Consider the following 17947-nt stretch of genomic DNA (forward strand, 5'->3'; position numbering starts at 1 on the left):
CGCTGCTGTGGCCCTGGTGGAGGTCACGGGGCCAGTGGGGGAGACACCAATAAATCCAGTGACCACACAGGTCAGCGTATAACTATTCATCACACTCAATGCCACCCTCCAGAGAGGATGCTTAATTTTGCCTTCATGGGAATTTTCTGAAATCTGAATCAGTTGCCGCTATTTAAGAAAGATTTCATTAATAAACAAATTCCATTTTCTCTGAAAAACTACGAGAGGTAGCAGCGCAGTCCCACCCCCAGGGCTATTCCAGGCCGGGGCGGCTCGGTGCGCCCCGAGGCAGGCACAGGGCCCCAGATCCGCGCTCAGGACCCTCCTGGCTCACACCGCCACCCACCCCTGTGTCTGCCTGACCCTCGTAGGCAGGGCCAGCTCCTAGGCGTGTGCTCTGGGCAGTCCGTCAGGGTCAGAACTCGACCTGTGTGGTGACCTGCAGTCCTCATGTTGAAACTCAATAATTTTGGCACGAGGGACCTGACATCTGCCTGCGGCTCTGGGACCCACAGAGCCTGGAGCCCGTCCTGCTCATGTGCAGCTGCACTGGGAGCCTGGCTTAGAACCAGGAAACCAGGGCCAGTGTGGGGCAGGAAAGGCTTTCTCTGAGGAAGTGATGCTCCTTCCAGACTGAAGGCTGAGCGGGGTGAATAGGGGAGAGCAGGGCGAGGGCGGCAGAAGGAACAGGGTCACTCAGCCTCACAGGGTCACGAGAAGCCTCACATGACAAACGAGGAAACTGTGGCCCAGAGCGGGGCCGGGCCGCTTGCCCACGAGACCCCAGAGACGGAGCAGTACAATCATCCCTCCTCTCACCTCCCGCCAGCCTGGGGCTCGGGAACAGTGTGCAGAATAAGCCCATGTGCTCAGAGACATCCGAGGACATGCCCGTCCCCACAAGGCCCTGCCAAGGGCCGGAGCACAGCACAGGGCCAGAGATTCCCTCTTAAGTGTGGTCAGATTTAGCAAATAAAAAGCCAGGATGCCCCGTGAAATCTGAATTTCAGATAAATAATGAATTTTTCACTCTTCATGACTCCATATTCAATAATTCATGACTCAATAATTTTTCAGGGTTCAAGTATGGCCTATGCAATAAAACCTTTCCATGTAATATTTGGGATACACTTATACTAAGACATTATTCATTGTTTATCTGAAATTCAGACTTCACTGGGTATCCTGGCTTTCATCTGGGAATCCTCCTCCGAGTACTGGGGGGAGGAAGGAACACAGAGCAGCTGCTGATCCCCGGGGGCCACTTCAAGGTCACATCAAGGTCCTCTCACCCGAAACCACCCCCTGATGCACTGCCTCAGCCAGACGTTTCTCCAGAAGGGGACAGCGTTCAAACACTGCTGCTGGCCACTCCAACTTGACCGCCAGCACAGTCCCAGTCTGGGGCTGAAATCTCCTGCAGCTTGGCTGGAGGGGTGCTGAGTGCGGGGAGTGAGGGCACCAGGCTAGGAGAGCCGTGGGTCTTCAGCTGGAGCTCAGCCACTCCGGCTCCGCTCACCCATCTGATACCAGAGTCCGCTCCATGGTCTCCAAGTTTCAACCCATCGTTAAGCAATTAGACACTCCTCCTTGGGAAGGTGGTCAATATGCCAGGTTAGTGCCCAAAGGAGCTAATCAGGCCTGGTTTTCAACCTGCACAAGATACCCTCAAGGATGGCTTGAGAGGCTTTGCTGCAGGAAGGCAAGAAAGGGGCTAATCATCCCTGGAAGAACTCGTGGAGATTTCTCCTTTTTCGGAGAGAGGATGCTCAAAACACTCTAAGCACCAAGGGAAGGTTGGGGATGGCTCCCTGTGCTGCCTGTGGGGCTGGGCTGGGATACGGGGTCCTAGGAAGGTGAGGATCCCCCAAAGTGAAGGTCACAGGATCCTACCCAGGAGTTGAATCTGTCCATTTTCACTTGGGCCTCTTCTCGCCCAGGTACCAGGGCCAACAGGGACTTGGCAGAAAGGTTATCACCCTGGAGGAATCACAAATCCTACTGATTCCTCAAGCTAGGCAGTCCCTGGAAACCCCAGCCAGCACCTGAGAAAACCCAACATGGCAGTAATCTGAGTTTGACAGCCGAGCAATTTCTACCTGAGCTGTTCAGAACAAGCGATGGTATTTGTGGAGTCTTCATTCACGTTTTGCTCTCGGCACTTTCCTAGCACCGCAGCGGAGGCTCAGGGAGGGTAAGAAACTTGCCCCAGGGCTCAAGACCTGCAGGCGGCTGAGCGGGGTCCCAGGTCATCAATGGGTGAGCAGTGAGAGCTGCCCTCAATCCAGAAGACACTCTCTAATTTACATAAGAAAAATCTACAGGTCCTCTAAACTGCAGGTGTCTCCCAGCCAAGATGCAGTTCACAGAACTTGCACCTGCCTGTCAGCTGTAGCCGAAGGAAGCGAGTCACTGCGGGGATGGGGGTGCTGACCGCCAGCCTCTGCCTAGATGTCCTGCCTTTGGGGCCCAATCTGATCCTGGAGGTATGGACACCTCGAGTGGCCGCGCACAACTCGGCAGGACACAGTGGGGCCGGGAAGATCTCAGAACAACTCAAGGAAGCCTATATTCTTTCCCATTACTGTCATTTCATTTTTTACTGTGAAAATTTCAAATTAGGGCAAAAAGCAGAGCGAATGGTATAATGAACCCCCATGACCCTTTATCTAATAAAGTCTTAACCATTTTCCACATTACATCATTTTTACCTTTTTGCGAAGGTGTTTTAAAGTAAATTATAGTCGTCATGACATTTTACCCCTCAACACTTGAAGGTGTATTTCTAAAATACTAAGAACATTTTCCAATTGAACCACAATACCATGATCACCTCTAACAAAATGAACGATAATTTGTTGGTATTACCTCATACCTAGTCAGTATTTGAACGTTTGAATTTTCAAATGTGCCTACTGCTTCTGGGATTTTTTAAAAAGGGGCGGACTCCATCCCAGAATGAAGCTGGCAATTCTCCAGCAGGTTGAATGCAGTCTCGTTCAAATCAGATTCCCCCTCAGGGATCAGTTGGGTTCTGACCAAAAGGTGAAGATGGTGGTGTCTTTTTCACCACAAGCTGCTAACAGCTTGAATGGCCTAAAAACATTAAAACCAGGGTGTATCTGCCTCAGATCCAGGTTTCTGGCCTCCCTTGAGAAATGGCCCTCATTACTGGAAGCACAGGGCTACCATGCCACCCAGCCTCCTCCCCTCAGTCCCATCCCCGGCCTGGCCTCTGTGGGACCCCGAATTTGTACCACTTGGATTGCCTGAGGCCCTACAGAGCCATCCAAGAGCCACCCTGTGAGACGATCACGTTCCAGGTGACCACGTTCCAGGTGACGTTCCCTCAGGCAGAAGAACGGCCAGCACTGCCATTGGCCAGCTCTACTGTCTGGCAGCTAAACCACGCAGGGCCGGGGTTCCTCACCTGTAAAATGGGGATAAGGACGGTGCCTACGTCATTCATGGCAACCGAGGCTAAGCACCCGGTAGCCAACATCGCCTGCCAGGCTCTGCGACAGAAGCTGATGATTCTGGATGTTCAGCCAGGAAGCTTTCCTCAGAGAGTTTCTATGTGTACGATGGGGTGGAGACAGGCAGGCAGACAGACAGTGGGTAGCCAGGCAGGGGCAAGTGCTGGATGTCGCCATCCACGTGTGATCAGGGAAGCGCGCCGGAGGTTTGCACGAGGAACGGAGAGAGCGTTTCTCTCAGGGGAGGCCTCCTGAAGGTGCTGCTCCAGCAACTCTTGGAGGACGGACACCTGTCAGGGGTCCAGGTGGGTGCCCTCAGTGGGGGAAGGGCATGCCAGGCGGAGGGAACAGCAAACGCAAAGGCCGAAGGCAGGAGGAGTGTAGCTTATGGGAGCCACAGAAGGTAGGCCTGCGTGGCCAGGCTTAGTGCTTCCCCAGAGCTGAAGCTGTAGCAGAAGCAGGATCACGCACAGCCTCGTGGACCAAGGAAGAAGCTGATGGGGGTGGGACCCAAGAGGTGCATTTAGAAAGACTGTTGGTGGGGAATGAGCCATAGCAGCCTGAGGCAGAGAGATCTTTCACGCCACTCCCGTTTGAAATTCTTCAGTGGCGTCCCATGAACTCTGCCCCGCCCCAACACGCACATCTAAACCCTTAGCGTGGCTCGCAGGAACCTTCTCCACGTGGCCCCAGCCTGCCCTGCCAACCACTTCCCTTCACGGCCCCCCCACCAGCAACACGCCCCGCGTCCTGGAGATCACAGCAGCCCCATCAGCATTTGTTGCAGGAGCTTAGAAATGTGGGAGGTGGACTGAGGAGCAGCAAGGCAGGCCGCTGGGGAGAGCAAGGCCAGAACAGAGACGACAAAGCCCCCTGACCGGGGAGGAGGATGGAAAGAAGCAGCTGCAAGCGCGCTCCCTGGCTCCCAACTCCCCGTGGGCAGGGAGTAGATGGCAGACAACGGGTAACGAGTAAGCAAAGACAGGGAGCTGGTCCTGCAGGGACCCCGTCTGTCACCCAGGACCCCTGGGAGGACACGAGCATCCACATAGGGCCTGCCCTGCTGGGTAGGGGCCAGCACTTAAAGGGCCAAGGAACGTTTGAGTTTTTTGGTTGCGCTCCTAGGCGGCAGCCAAAACGCAGCATTAGAAGCGATGGGCTGGACCGAAGCCCAGCTCGTGGAATCTGCCAGACGCCTCTGGTGGCCGCTTAATGGGCCCTCGCTGCCTGTGGCCCTGCTGTCGTCTTGTGCGGCACTCCTATCATAATACTATTGTCAATTATGCTTGGGGACTAATAATAGAACTGGGAGTCTGCCCTCGCTTTAAAAAAGAACATTCAGGGGCTTCCCTGGTGGTGCAGTGGTTGAGAGTCCGCCTGCCGATGCAGGGGACATGGGTTCGTGCCCCGGTCCGGGAAGATCCCACATGCCACGGAGCGGCTGGGCCCGTGAGCCATGGCCGCTGAGCCTGCGCGTCCGGAGCCTGTGCTCCGCGATGGGAGAGGCCACAACAGTGAGAGGCCCGTGTACCACAAAAATAAAATAAAATAAAATAAAAAAGAACATTCAGGACTATCTTCATGGGAGTGTTTTTTATCCCCCTCCAGAAAAGGTTAGTTTTATTTTGAGCTTCAAGAAGATAAAGACGCCATCAAATGAACAAGAGCTATTTTTAAAATGATGGAATGTTGTGAACAAGATGATGAGCTACAATTCCTGGAACCAATGCTCAGACCCCCTGCCCCCTGTGCTTTGTGACATTTTCTTTCCTGGACCGTTCCTGACAACAGTGCTTTCTAGACCACATTCCGACTCTTGAAGGGGACCTTCCCCACGATTCTGCACTTCCAGAGTTCCTTTTTATTTTCATCTAAGGATATCATGGTGTTTTATAAAATAAATGGAAGGTCCTGTCCATCAGCAGCAGCAGGCAGCTCAGGGCCCTGTCAAGAAAGGCTGCTGCAGAATCAGCTGATCTAAGGGCACCTCAATGGCTAGAGAATTCCAGAACAATGACTAGCTTCCCAAGGAGCCCAGCATTAGCAAATGACTTTGAGTTCTAGTTTAGAGTCAACGACCCAGGTGGGACGTGCTGATGGGTTGGAATCCTGCATTCGTTCATTCAATGCACTCATTCATGCGACAGATACTCCTCGGGGGGCCCCCTGTGAGCCAGGTGCTGTGAGTGAAGGAATAAATGCAACTCGGATCCTGCCTTCACAGAGCTTACAGTCGATGGAAAAGACAGACAGATCATTACAGAACAGCGCGATAAAGCCAGGAACACAGGACAAAGGTGCGCATAAGGTCTGCCGCGGGGGTGTGTGGGGAGCACACGGGCACGTGGGCCCTCCCCAGGGATCGTGTGATGTGGTAGTTATCGTAAGAGCAGCAGCAGTAGCAGCAGGGGGAGAAAGTGTTACTATTATCTTTTACCAAACATTTTCTCTGCCGGGCACTGGGCTGATCACACGTATATGTTATTTTATGGAATCCTCAGAGGCCCTCTGAGATAGGTACTTTTTAGTATTCCCATGTCAGAGAGAGAAGATGAGACTCAGAGCGGGTAAGGGCCAGTGCCCAGACACCAATGACTGAGGGGTGCAGACAGGACTCGGCCCAGGAAGCCTGTGCTCTGCTCTAAGACAGAGGGAGAGAACCGCCCGGAGAGTCCAAAGACCACAGCCAGAAGGAACCATGGGACTGAGGATCAGAGCGGGCACCAAGAGCGGGGGGGCTGTGGGGGGGCTGCGGGAGGGCAGGGCGGACCTGGGAGGTCACTTTAGAGAATCTGGACTCTACCCGCAGGGCCACAGGTATTTTAAGCAAGAGAGTGACAATCAGCTCTTCCTTCCATGAGAATGCAAAGAAGATGCTTCAGTTTTAAAAAGCCCTCTTTTGTCCCGGTCACTCTGTTCTGTCCCTGGAATGCTGAAATCTGCCCTCCCTCTTTCAAGTGTGGGTCGGCTGTGAGGTGTGGATGCAGCTCATCTGAACCGCAGGCCCAATCCTGTCATCCTGGGGCAAATGCTGCAACCCATGAACTCGGCTTTGTTATAAGGGTGATGCCTGGGTTCCCAACGCTGACACCTGAGGGTTGTTTCTAGGGTGACCATCATGCACTTGTTAATGGGAACCTGAAGAGAGACAATGACTGCTGTTGCCACTCTAAACACTCTGGACGGAGCCCTCCGAGAGCAATGAATGGTCGGACATGAAGGACCCTCGAGGCAGCTTCCCAGACATCACTGAGCCCCTCTGATAAGCGTCTGATTGGGTGATTTTAGCACAACGACACCAAATATCTTCACTTGCTTAACTCAGAAATAATAAAATTGTGAACTTAAAAAAGGGAACTCTCCTCCTAATCTTTACACTGAGAGTGGGCTCCAAGGGGTCAGGATGGAGGTCCTGATGTTCTCGCCTGGGTCAAAGAGATGGGGAGCAGCCTGGCTGCTTTAAACAAGTTTTGTTTAACAAGCTTTTTCCAAGTAATCATCAGCTGGATGGCACCAGGTGTGAATGAGAGGGGACGGAGGAGGGCTTTCTTTGGAGCGGTTTCGGGGAGGGGATGGCAGGGGAGGGGAAAGGAAGGCCCATGTGTCTCTAAGGCACCCTTGGTGAGAAAGTCAGGCCCTAAACCTCAACAGATACCCACTAATTTAGAGGCCAGAGTCACGGCCCCTCCTGCAGGGACAGGGAAGCAAAGTCCTGTTAATTGAATTACTTTACCCTGGCCACTCAGCTGGGCCACCATTTACCAAGCAAGTAGCTTGGTAACAGGCTGGGATGGACAGAGAAAGACAGGAAACAGGCCTAGCCCTGGGGAGCTCAGTGTCTTCCCGCTTGGAACATTTACTGAGTCCCGGAGATATTACACAGTTATCCATCCAAGCAAACATTTATTTGACACCTCTCCTGCCAGGCCCAGTTAGTTGGGATGAAAAAACACCCAGTTCTTGCCCTAAAGGCATGAATAGCATCTCACTCATTCATATGTTCCAGCATCTACCAGACACCAGAGTAGAGGAGGTTCCACTTGCCCATCCACGCCTGCCCTGGGCGCCCACCTCACGCCAGGGCCTGTGATGAGCAGGTGCGAGAGGAGGTGAGCAGGACAGATGCCCTCACGGAGGTCGCAATCGAGAACCCCTTCCTTCTTCCAACAGTGACAGGCCAGGCCCTGTGCTGGGGGCCCCAAGATGAGATGACAAGTCCTGGTGTCAGCTCACGGGCCAGTGGTGGACAACAGGCCGGGAGGCCAGTGAGAAAACTGTGGCAGAACAGGAGGAGAGCTCCTGGGGCCGGGGGTGGGGTGCTCCCTCTGAGCTGGGCTGCTGGGAATCAGCAGGCACTTCCGGCCTGGGTCTGGAGGGGTGGGTGGGATTTCAGCAGACGGTGATGGGAGGAAAGGCATCCAGACCAAGTGACTGAGGGGAGTGAGGGGAGCCCGGGCTCAGGGTGTGGGGTGAAATCCTCTCAGTGGGTGGGGGGCGGTGTATGGACTGAAGCAGCCAGGCTTTGGAAAGAGGCCGATGGTAAGTCATGAAGTCAGTGCAGAGGGTCTGGGAGAGAGACCAGGTGCACACGCTGGGGGTTCAGGAGGCCCGGAGATGAAGACTTGGGGGAGGAATAGAAAGGAGTTGATGATTTGATGCCTGCCATGTAACATGGATCCCTCTATGTGCTTTACACGAGTTTAGCTATTTACTCCTGTGCCCTCCAGTGAGGCTGGCATTATTACCCCCATTTCGCAGCTGGGAAAACTGAGGCTCAGAGATGTTACATGCCATCAAAGCCCAAAGCCAACAAGGAGAACGTGATGGGGCTGGGATTTGAGCTGAGGTGGTTCAACATCAGAGCCCTTGCTCCTATTCACCTGGTAACATTTTCAATAATATTTACTTAAAAGGGAAGAAGATCAACATTTTTTAGAGGCAGTGACCTTTTTACAGTCAGGAGGCACATTTACAGCTGGGAGTGCGAATAACCCCCTAAACCACTGAGCACCCCAGGCAGGCTCATCCCTGCTGCACAGGGACGGGGTGGGGGAGGGAGGCGGTGACAGACAGTCGAAGAGGCTACTCACCCTCTGCAAGGCCATACAAAAAGGGGAAGGGCCAGAATTCAAACTGTGGACTTTCTGATCCAAATCCTACTCCTGTTTTTGCACTAAATTGTTAAATCGCTACCACCTATTTTGTGTAGAACATTGTGTGTGGGGAAGGCAAAGAAAACCATGAACCGCCCCCCGCTTTCTAACGGGTAACAGAAACTCCCAAGAAGCTAAAAACATCCTCACAACAGATGCATGAAGAACGACAGCAAGCACAACAATAACAGCAGCGGCAGCGGCGGCTGACTCTTGAGCGCCTACTAAGTCCTTGACACCCATCCATCTGGTTTCATCCACAAAACGACTTTCCAGGGTAGGTTCTACTATCACCCCCATGTCATAGATGAGGAATCAGAGGTGCAGAGAAAGGAAGAACCTTGCCCAAGCCCATGGATCTGGAAAATTAGGGAGCCAGGATGTGGAGCCAGGTCCTCTGGCTCCATCAATAGCATATGCTAATGCTCCCATGGGAAGGGCAAGGGGCTACTGAAGACCTAACTGCCTCTACCTCCCCCATCATAGCTGAAACAGGACTCCCCACACGACACACAGGAAGCTGTACGACCCTGTCCACAGGTCCAAGGCTCTGATGGCCTCTGGGTGAGACGCTGCCTGTGACAGGAAGAGAAAGGGCAGACTCAAGGGGACACCACAGACCCCAAAGTCCTCTCCACACCTGCTTCACGAAAAAGGCCAGGGGCTTAAGTGCCACACCAAATCCAAGCTTGTGCTTCCCGTTGACCCAAGAGACCCTCCTCCTCTTGCTCAAAAAGCCCTGAGTAAGGCTACGGACAAGCCCCATTGCTCACGATACCTTACTCTAAAATGGGGGAAACAGATCAGACCCTCAGGGCTGGGCAGCTCAAGGAGGGAATACAATGTGTGACGGAGCTTCGAGACTGTAAAACAGCACTGCGTGATGTCAGTGAATTACGCTAAATGTCAGAACAGAAGATAGATCCTGACCCCCACCTGCAATGAAGGCGTGCCCATTCCACACCTTGACTGCAAACACAGGAAAGAAAGCAAGTCTCTATTTCAGAAAAGGAACACGCCCCCACGCCCCCATCCCCACCTCCAGGGCTCAAGGTACAGTGACATTCTCCTCCCATGTGCTTCTCAAAGTGACGATAATAATAATAATAATAATAATAATAACAGTAATACCCTTTATTGCAAGTTTACTATGTGCTGAGCACTATGTGGAGTGTTTACCTGAATTATTTCAATGTACCCCTGTTACAGCTCTGTGTAGTAGATACTAATATTCCCACTTTGCAGATGAAGAAACTGAGGCTCCAAGAAATAAGGTGACTCAGCTAGGGAGGAATAGAGCTGGGATTTAGAGCCATGTCTGTCTTGAGTTCAGCTCATAACCAGGATGCTGTCCTGGCTCTTAGGGTCAATGTGTTCACAGTAGCAGGAGCCCTACAGCTTTGTTAAAAACAGGAATTAAAAAAAACAAAGTAGTCCTTCAGTTCACATGGGGTGAACCAAATACCATAGCTCTAAAAACTCTCCTCTTAGCACAGAGCTACGTACTTGTGTCTGGATGAAGTCCCATCTTTCTATCATCAGAACCCTACCTTCTGTGGGAGGGGGAATTACGGAGAGAAGCTTCATAGCAGCCTCTGTTGCTCAAGATGGGCTGGATACGGTGGCCTGTCCCCCACAGGTGGGAGCCCATCTGCAATGTCTCTTCTACCCTCCGTGGTGCCTGGCACAGGCTGGGTCCCAGATAGGACACAACAAATGATCTCCTGGCAGGAGAGCAGCAGGCTCTGTCACAGCTAAAGCCTATTTTTCTCTGTTATTGACTTTGCAGCCAAGGGAAACTGCAGGCTGGACAGCTGAGTCGGGGACGGGCGAAAGGCTGTTTCATGCATTTACTGGGAAGAACTCAGGAGCGGAAAAAAAAGGTCCTTGCCCTCGTGCAAACATCTCTCTTCCCAGAGCTGCGAGCTCCCGGGCCAGGAGGGGCCGGTGGGGACAGGGTCAGCTGGAAAGATGCAGCCACGGCTTTAATCCCAGCAACTGCTGCCTCATGGGAAAGCGGGCCCACTGCTGCCGGGTCGCCCCGATTTTTTTTTTTTTTTTTTTTTTTTGCTGTACGCGGGCCTCTCACTGTTGTGGCCTCTCCCGTTGCGGAGCACAGGCTCCCGACGCGCAGGCTCAGCGGCCATGGCTCACGGGCCCAGCCACTCCGCGGCATGTGGGATCTTCCCGGACTGGTGCACGAACTCGTGTGCCCTGCATCGGCAGGCGGACTCTCAACCACTGCGCCACCAGGGAAGCCCTCGCCTCGATTTTTAAGTGAAATCCCAGATTTTTAAATACTGAAAATTATAAAAGATTTAAAGACCAGGTGGATCAAACAAAACAAGAGTGCAGGCCACACAAAGCCACCAATTTCAGAGGTCTGATCTAATTAGATGCTCCTTAACTTAGAACGCTTTCTACAAATTTATGGAAGCCAGGCCTAGGACCTGGGATTCTTTAGGAAAGCAGCATATACCATGTCCAGAAGAATCACTCAGAGCCAGGCTCAGCCCCAGCGACTGTCTAGCTGGGTGACCCCGAGCAAGTTACTCCACCTCTCTGGACCTCAATTTCTCCACCTGTGCAACACACATGTTAAGAGTGCCTGTCCCAGAGGATTACTGTGTGATCAAATGAGATAATGTGTTCCCAGGACACAGCAGACACTCAACACACGTGATTTCCTTTTTAGAAGCAGGCACAATTCAGGTTCCTCTCCCTTTAAAACTACCATATTCTTTAGTCTGGCAGTATTTGGTCAAACTAAATATAGTACACTACATGACCCACTGTAAATCAACGATACTTCAATAAAATTTTTTAAAAAATGGTACAATACGCGGCCCAGCAATTCCAGCCTGAGTATCTATCGCAGAGAAATTCTCACATGGACCATAAGGGTCACATACAAGGAGACTGCCTGGCTGCCGCGCTGTGTCTGAGTGGGGAGGAATCAGGAGCCACTTGGCGGCATCGCTGGAGTAAAGGACAAGCGGACTGTGGTGGATACACTCCCCAAAACATACTGATCAGTTACGGAAGCAAAGCACAGGCGTACACAGCCACATGAGCAGAGCGTAAACAGGATGCTGGGTGAAAACAGTGAAAGAATGAAGACTCTAGCACAATGCCATGTAAGTCAATTAAGAACATGAATAATGCAACATATTCTAGAAGGAAACGCACAAATGTATAGCTTGAGCCAAACACACTGGAGCAGCTACTTGTGGCAGCGAGAAGAGCAGGAGGCTGACGGGACAAGAGATGATGAACTTGAGGCTTAAGGTTTCAGACTGAACAGTGAGATCCACGTATCAGGGGCTGGGCGATAGCATGAACTTGCTGTTTTGTACGTGAGGCCCAAAGAGGAAAATCAAAAAGGAGAGATGTGGGATTTTCCTGTCTGCACCTGTTTACTGCCAGGACCTCCCTCCATGGGACCCAAAGACCCCAGCGGGATCCTGGGTTCAGATGTGCCCTGCTCTGAAAATCTCCAAGTCCAACAATTCCAGAGGCTGAGACTGAGCTGTAAAAGCCCAACCAGAAATTCAGAGCGCTCGCATATATTTTATGTCCAGTCTTTCCTGCGGGCTCCATGGGGCCCCTCTCTCTCCTCCATGCAAGTGTTTTGCCTGTGCTGGCTCCCGACCACACAGGGATCGCTGGGCAGACAGATAGCACCCACGTAGCCATTTCCTCGTTATCGACAAGAGAGTCCCCCCACGATGCCCGGGACCCTTTCACAGCCTGTTGAAAGTGTGATGGTCATACAGGGTCTGGTTTAGAGAAGGTTTTAGCGGCAGCAGCAGCAGTGGCATGACGTGGGGCCATCTCTGTCTGAAGTGTAGCCTCTACGATCAGTATAAATCCTTAACTGCTGATGCCACAGGCTGATATGGCTGTTTGGGCAAAGAGAGGCATAAATGGAGCCAAAACGTTAATACCAGCTGGTGCGTGTCGAATGCCAGGACTTGAGTGGAGACGCTTATGAATATCATTGCTGGCTCCAACTGCGTTTCATAGATGAGGCTCAGAGAAGTTAAGTACTGTGGCCAGGACCACACAGCTGAGGAGCAGCAGTGCCAGGACAGGAACTGACTCGAGAGCCCATCTTCCTCGGCTCTGCTCAGCCATCACGCCCTCCGGGGAGGCCCTTCAGGTGGGACACGGCTGGGAGGGATAAGCAGGCTTCAAAGCCAAGGAAGAGAAGGCGGGGAGGCAGCTGCATCCCTCCCGAGAGCAAGCGGACAGAGGCCAACCCCCGCCAGCCACACCCACACTTCAGCGGCCAGGGGCACAAGCAGGGCCAGGGCCAGGGCCTGATGCGTGAGACACGAGAGCGACAGCAATGCTGGCGAAGCAGAAGGCTCCCGCAGGCCACTGCGATGGGGGGGGGGGGCGGGGGCCTGCAGAGCCACTCCCCGCTTTTTAAGGGAAGCTGCAAATCTGGACTGTTAGGTGAAATCTCTCGATTCTCAAATCAGTTGGCAGCTAATTCACATGCTTGAATATGATGGTGCAGATGAAATAACATACGTCCACAGGCCATCAGAAGCAAGAGAATAAAATCATTAGGTCTTCAAAAACAGATCTCTGCAAAATCAGTCCCCCCAAGCTGTGCTACTGAGGCGGGGTGGGGATGGTTCCATGCTTCCCAGGGCCCAGCATCTTTCTACAGAAACAACCCAGACACCTGGGAAGGGGTGAGGCCCAGCGCACGCTCCAGAGCAGGGCTGGGACTATACACGATGGCCCGCTCCTCAGCACTCCTACCCTTGCTTGTACTCCTAGAGACTGAACACCCAGCACACCCACCCGGGGCTAGACATTCACAATACAGAATCTTTCTTAACTCTCCAAACACATTTCTCAGGGAGGTGGTGGCCTCTCCATTTTACAGGTAAGGGCACTGAGACTCACAGAGATGAGTTAACTTGTCCATGGTCGCGCTAGAATGGTCAGAGCTGGAATTTTAACCCAGGTCCAGACAACTTCCAGGCCCAGCAACTCTGCTGTTCCACACTGTTCCTTTGTTTACACGGGGGAAGTTTACAAAAAATCCATCCAGGGACTTCCCTGGCGGTGCAGTGGTTGAGACTTCACCTTCCAATGCAGGGGGTGCGGGTTCGATCCCTGGTCGGGGAGCTAAGATCCTACATGCCTCACGGCCAAAACAACCAAAACATAAAACCGAAGCAGTATTGTCACAAATTCAATAAAGACTTTAAAAATGGTCCACGTCAAAAAAAATCTAAAAAAAAAAAATCCATCCATTTCAAAAACTTTCACTGAGCCTCTACCGTGTGCCTGGTGCCACGGTGGACGCTGTAGGGATGAGGAGTTAGAGGGCGGGGCCCTACCGCTCAGGCCATCTGAGGTGAACACAAACCTCAACTGTTTTATCCATAGTGCTTCTGACACCAGATGTGTGGAGGTTTTTTTCACACCAACAACCAATTCTCAAACTTTCTGGACACCAACTGGATATCCAACGATTCGACTTAATTCTGACACTAACTACCTGAAATTAGCATCAGATCTCACGAGCTAAGGGCTCAGCCCCATGAGACTGCCCTCGCTTCGGAGGCCAAGTACAAGCCTGAGCCACTCGTACATCTAACCAACTGGTTATAAATCAGTGGTTCCCACAACCCCCTTGTCCGGTTCGATAAATTGCTAGAATGGATCAGAGAACTCAGGAAAACAGCTTACATACTATTACTGGTTTATTATGAAGGATACAACTCAAGAACAGCCAAATGGAACAGATGCATAGGGCAAGGTACTGGGCGGGGGGTGGGGGGAATGGGGCTTCCATGCCCTCTCTGGGTGTACCTCCCACCCAGCACCTCCATGTGTTCACCAACCCAGAAGCTCTCCAAACGTCAGAGTTTAGGATTTTTATGGAGATTCCATTACACAGCAGTGACTGATTAAATGATTGGCCACTGGTGATTGACTCAATCTCCAGCTCTTCTCCCTCCCCAGAGGCTAAAGGTTCCAACCTTCTAATCATGCCTTCGTCCTTCAGGGGACCAGACCCCATCCTGAAGCTATCTGGGGCTCCAGCCACTAGTCATTTCATTAGCATACAAAAAACCCACTCTTATCACTGCAGGATTTCTAAGGGTCTTAGAAGCTCTTGTGTCAGACCAAATATTGTACCAAAAGATGCTCCTTTCACCCCTATCACTCAGGAGATTGCAAGGGTTTTATGAGCTCTCTGCCAGGAACCAGGGACAAAGAGCAAGTGTGTGTTTCTTATTATATCACAATATCATAAAACCAAATGGATAAGATGAAGTTGAGAGTATAAAGGAATTATTTTAAAGTTTTACTTGGGAACTTGATTTACCCTGGACAAGGTCTCTGGAGTTTTCCTCTCCGAAGCAAAGTAAAAATAAAGTCAGAGTCAAATAAGGAACCACATGTCAAGATATGTCCCAACTCGAGGTCTTAGCATCTTTATCTGTAAAATGAGAGTGGGTTCTGTCATCATGCATTTTATTCAACCAACACGACGTGCCAGGCACTGTGCCAGGAGCTGAGGTCCAGTGGTGACTAAGACTACAGCATAGGAAGTTGGTGCTCACAAAAAATCTATATGCTCTGTTCCATTTCTCAGTAACCTCTGCAGTGAGGCGGGGTCCCAGGACCAGTTCTGGCCAATGGGCGGTGAACAGAAGTGGTCCCTACCAGTACTGGGAGGTGCCAGAAGTGGTCCCTACCAGTACTGGGAGGTGGCGGCTCAGGGCTGGTGTCTCTCCCACCTCTCTCTGCAGGGGGTGCTGCAGTGACCTGGGGGCCATTACTTTGCCCTCCTCCTCTTTCTCTTCAACGCGCCTTCAAAATGTGCTCCGCCCTCCTCCCCTCCAGCCTCAGCTGACGTGCTGAGGGCAGAAGAGCTGTTGCCAACCCCACTGCACAGATGGGGCCACTGAAGCACAGACCTGCCTGGCAGCCAAGATTTAACCCAGACTCCTAGCCTCAGAGTCCCTGAGAATCAAAGGGCCTTCTGATCTCATGGAGTTCCTGAAGGGTTCCTGAAAGTGTCTTGGGTGGCAGCTCCCCTGGTGTCTGTTTAGAGAATTGCAGATGGTGATGGCGGTGACAACAACAGCTGCCATGGACTGACAGCTCTGTGCCAGGCTCAAGGGTAAACAGTTTTCATATACTACCTTGTTTAATCCTCACATCCTGCGTGGTGGGCACTATTACTAGAGCCATTTGACAGATGGGGAAATTGAGGCACTGAGGTGAAGAACTTGTCCAAGGTCAAACATCCATTGAACAACGGGAACCAGAAGTCCAACCCCGGCCTGTCTACTTAATAAATAGGCAAATGTATCTCAAACTGGGGGCCCATGACATTCCCAGTTTACTCACTGCAGCATAGGGAGGTGCCTCAGGGGTATGGGGTAGAGACTCCAGCTGGCTGACCCCCAAATGCATGCTCCTCCTCCAAGAGGGAGACTTGCTTCTGGAAAGCAGTGACCCAGACAGAGGCTCCACTCCCCAGCCCCTTTTGCATCTACATGAGGCCGAGGGACTAGCTCCTGCCAATCAAATGTAAGGAGAAGCAATGCTCCACTCTTGGGCCGAGGCACAAGTGGATGTGTCTTTTTCACACTCTCTCCTCCCTTCTCTACCCCTGGTGAAGTGTTCCAAGGCCCTAAGGGTTGGCAAAGTAGAGCTCATGGGCCAAATCCGGCCCACTGCCTGTTTCCGTGGATGAAGTTTATTGGAACACAGTCCACCGGTTTGTTCCTGCGCTGTCTGTAGCTGGTTTCATGCTACAACAACAGGACTGAGTAGCTGCTGCTCAGACCATTGGGTCTACAAAAGCGAAAATATTTACTGTCAAAGTTCTTACAGAAGAAGTTTGCTGATCCCTGCCCCAGGGCATAATGAAGGCTCAGGATGGAAAGACCTTGGGCCCAGGCACAAGCCACTTCTGACCACAAACGTGGGGCAATAACGTCAACAAGGAACAAGCTGAGAGTCTGGGGTTTAAATTTGCCACAGCAGCTGGCTCGGCCCCAACTAACATGTGTGGAGAAAGCGATGAGGTAGAGGGCTCCTTGCTACCCTGGCCACTGAGGGTCCAGCCCTGGGACAATGGGGCCAGTGCACAAATATCAGCAACTCTGCACAGTGGTAAAGATTCTCCTTCTCTGACTACACACAGCAGCCAACCCGTATTGAGGGCTAGCTCTGTGACAGGCCCTGTGTTAGTGCTTCGAATTGGTGGTGAAGAACCTGAGATGGGGGGGTCTGACCACCTGGGTTTGAAACCCAGCTCTACTGCTCCCTAGATCTGTGGCCTTGGAAAAGTTACTTCCGTTTTATAATCTCTGAAAGAGAAAGAGGGATAATAGTAGTAGTTGCAGTGCCTGGCACAAAGCAAGCACTCAGTCTGGGCTACCTGTTACCATCATTATTATCTTCTTTGTTGGACCATTTAATTTTCACAATAACCTATGGGTTCAGTATGATAATTATCCCCAGTGGCTGATAAGCACCAAAGACGTGGTCTTCACGCTCTAGTCAGAGAAATGAATGCAAAATTCAGTGATAATTAGAAGGAAGATAGTGTTTTGTGTTGACAAGCCCCAGGAAAGGGATCAAAGAATGAGCAGGTTTCAACTAGATTTGGTGGGTTGGTTGGGAGGGAGGTGTGGTTAGTATAAGTTTTCCAGGCAGGAGATCCCACCTCCCCAGCTAACTCTTTGTTACTATTCTCTTAAACTGGCCTTGTCTTAAGCCCTTGATGAAGCCTTGATGTCTTAGGTCTTTGCTGAACATAAGATTCCAAAAACAATCCCTTCTGTACCCTAAGATGCTGGAGATGTCAGTGATTTCTTTTCATCTTTTCTTTTCTGGGGTAATCAAGTGGACAATGGCCTTTGAAATCCTGGCTCCATTGCCTCTGTATCCCTTTAGATGCCTTCACTGAGGCTGTGACTGTAAGAATTTATAACAGCCAATTTTTCTTCTTTCTTACTTTTGCCTGCCCAGCAATCATCCCCTCCACGCCTCTGTTTAGAGGACTATAATAATCCTTTCAAAGATCTCCTGTTCCTCATTTTCAGTTCACGTAGTTGGGGAAGGGCTGCCCTCCCCACTCCAGCTGCAGAAGCAGGCACATGAGACAGGTCCAGCTACTGCAATATTCCCTCTGGCCACAGAGACTGGCTCAAGGATGAGCACAGAAACGAAAGAAGTACAAAACTTGTATTCCAACAACGACAAAACATTGTTGAATGAAATCAAAAAAGACCTAAATAAATGAAAAACATCTTATGTTCCTAAAAA

At 51.5% G+C, this 17947-nt stretch overlaps 1 protein-coding gene across 2 annotated transcripts in view; it reads right to left on the reverse strand.

Moving 5' to 3' along the window:
- The window catches only part of SNX29 (sorting nexin 29), a 555171-nt gene that overhangs the window by 59911 nt on the left and 477313 nt on the right, over positions 1-17947 (reverse strand). The gene's annotated exons all lie outside the window — the stretch shown is intronic.

Source organism: Mesoplodon bidens (assembly GCF_964165515.1).
Source record: "Mesoplodon bidens genome assembly, chromosome: 15".
Taxonomy (NCBI): domain Eukaryota; kingdom Metazoa; phylum Chordata; class Mammalia; order Artiodactyla; family Ziphiidae; genus Mesoplodon; species Mesoplodon bidens.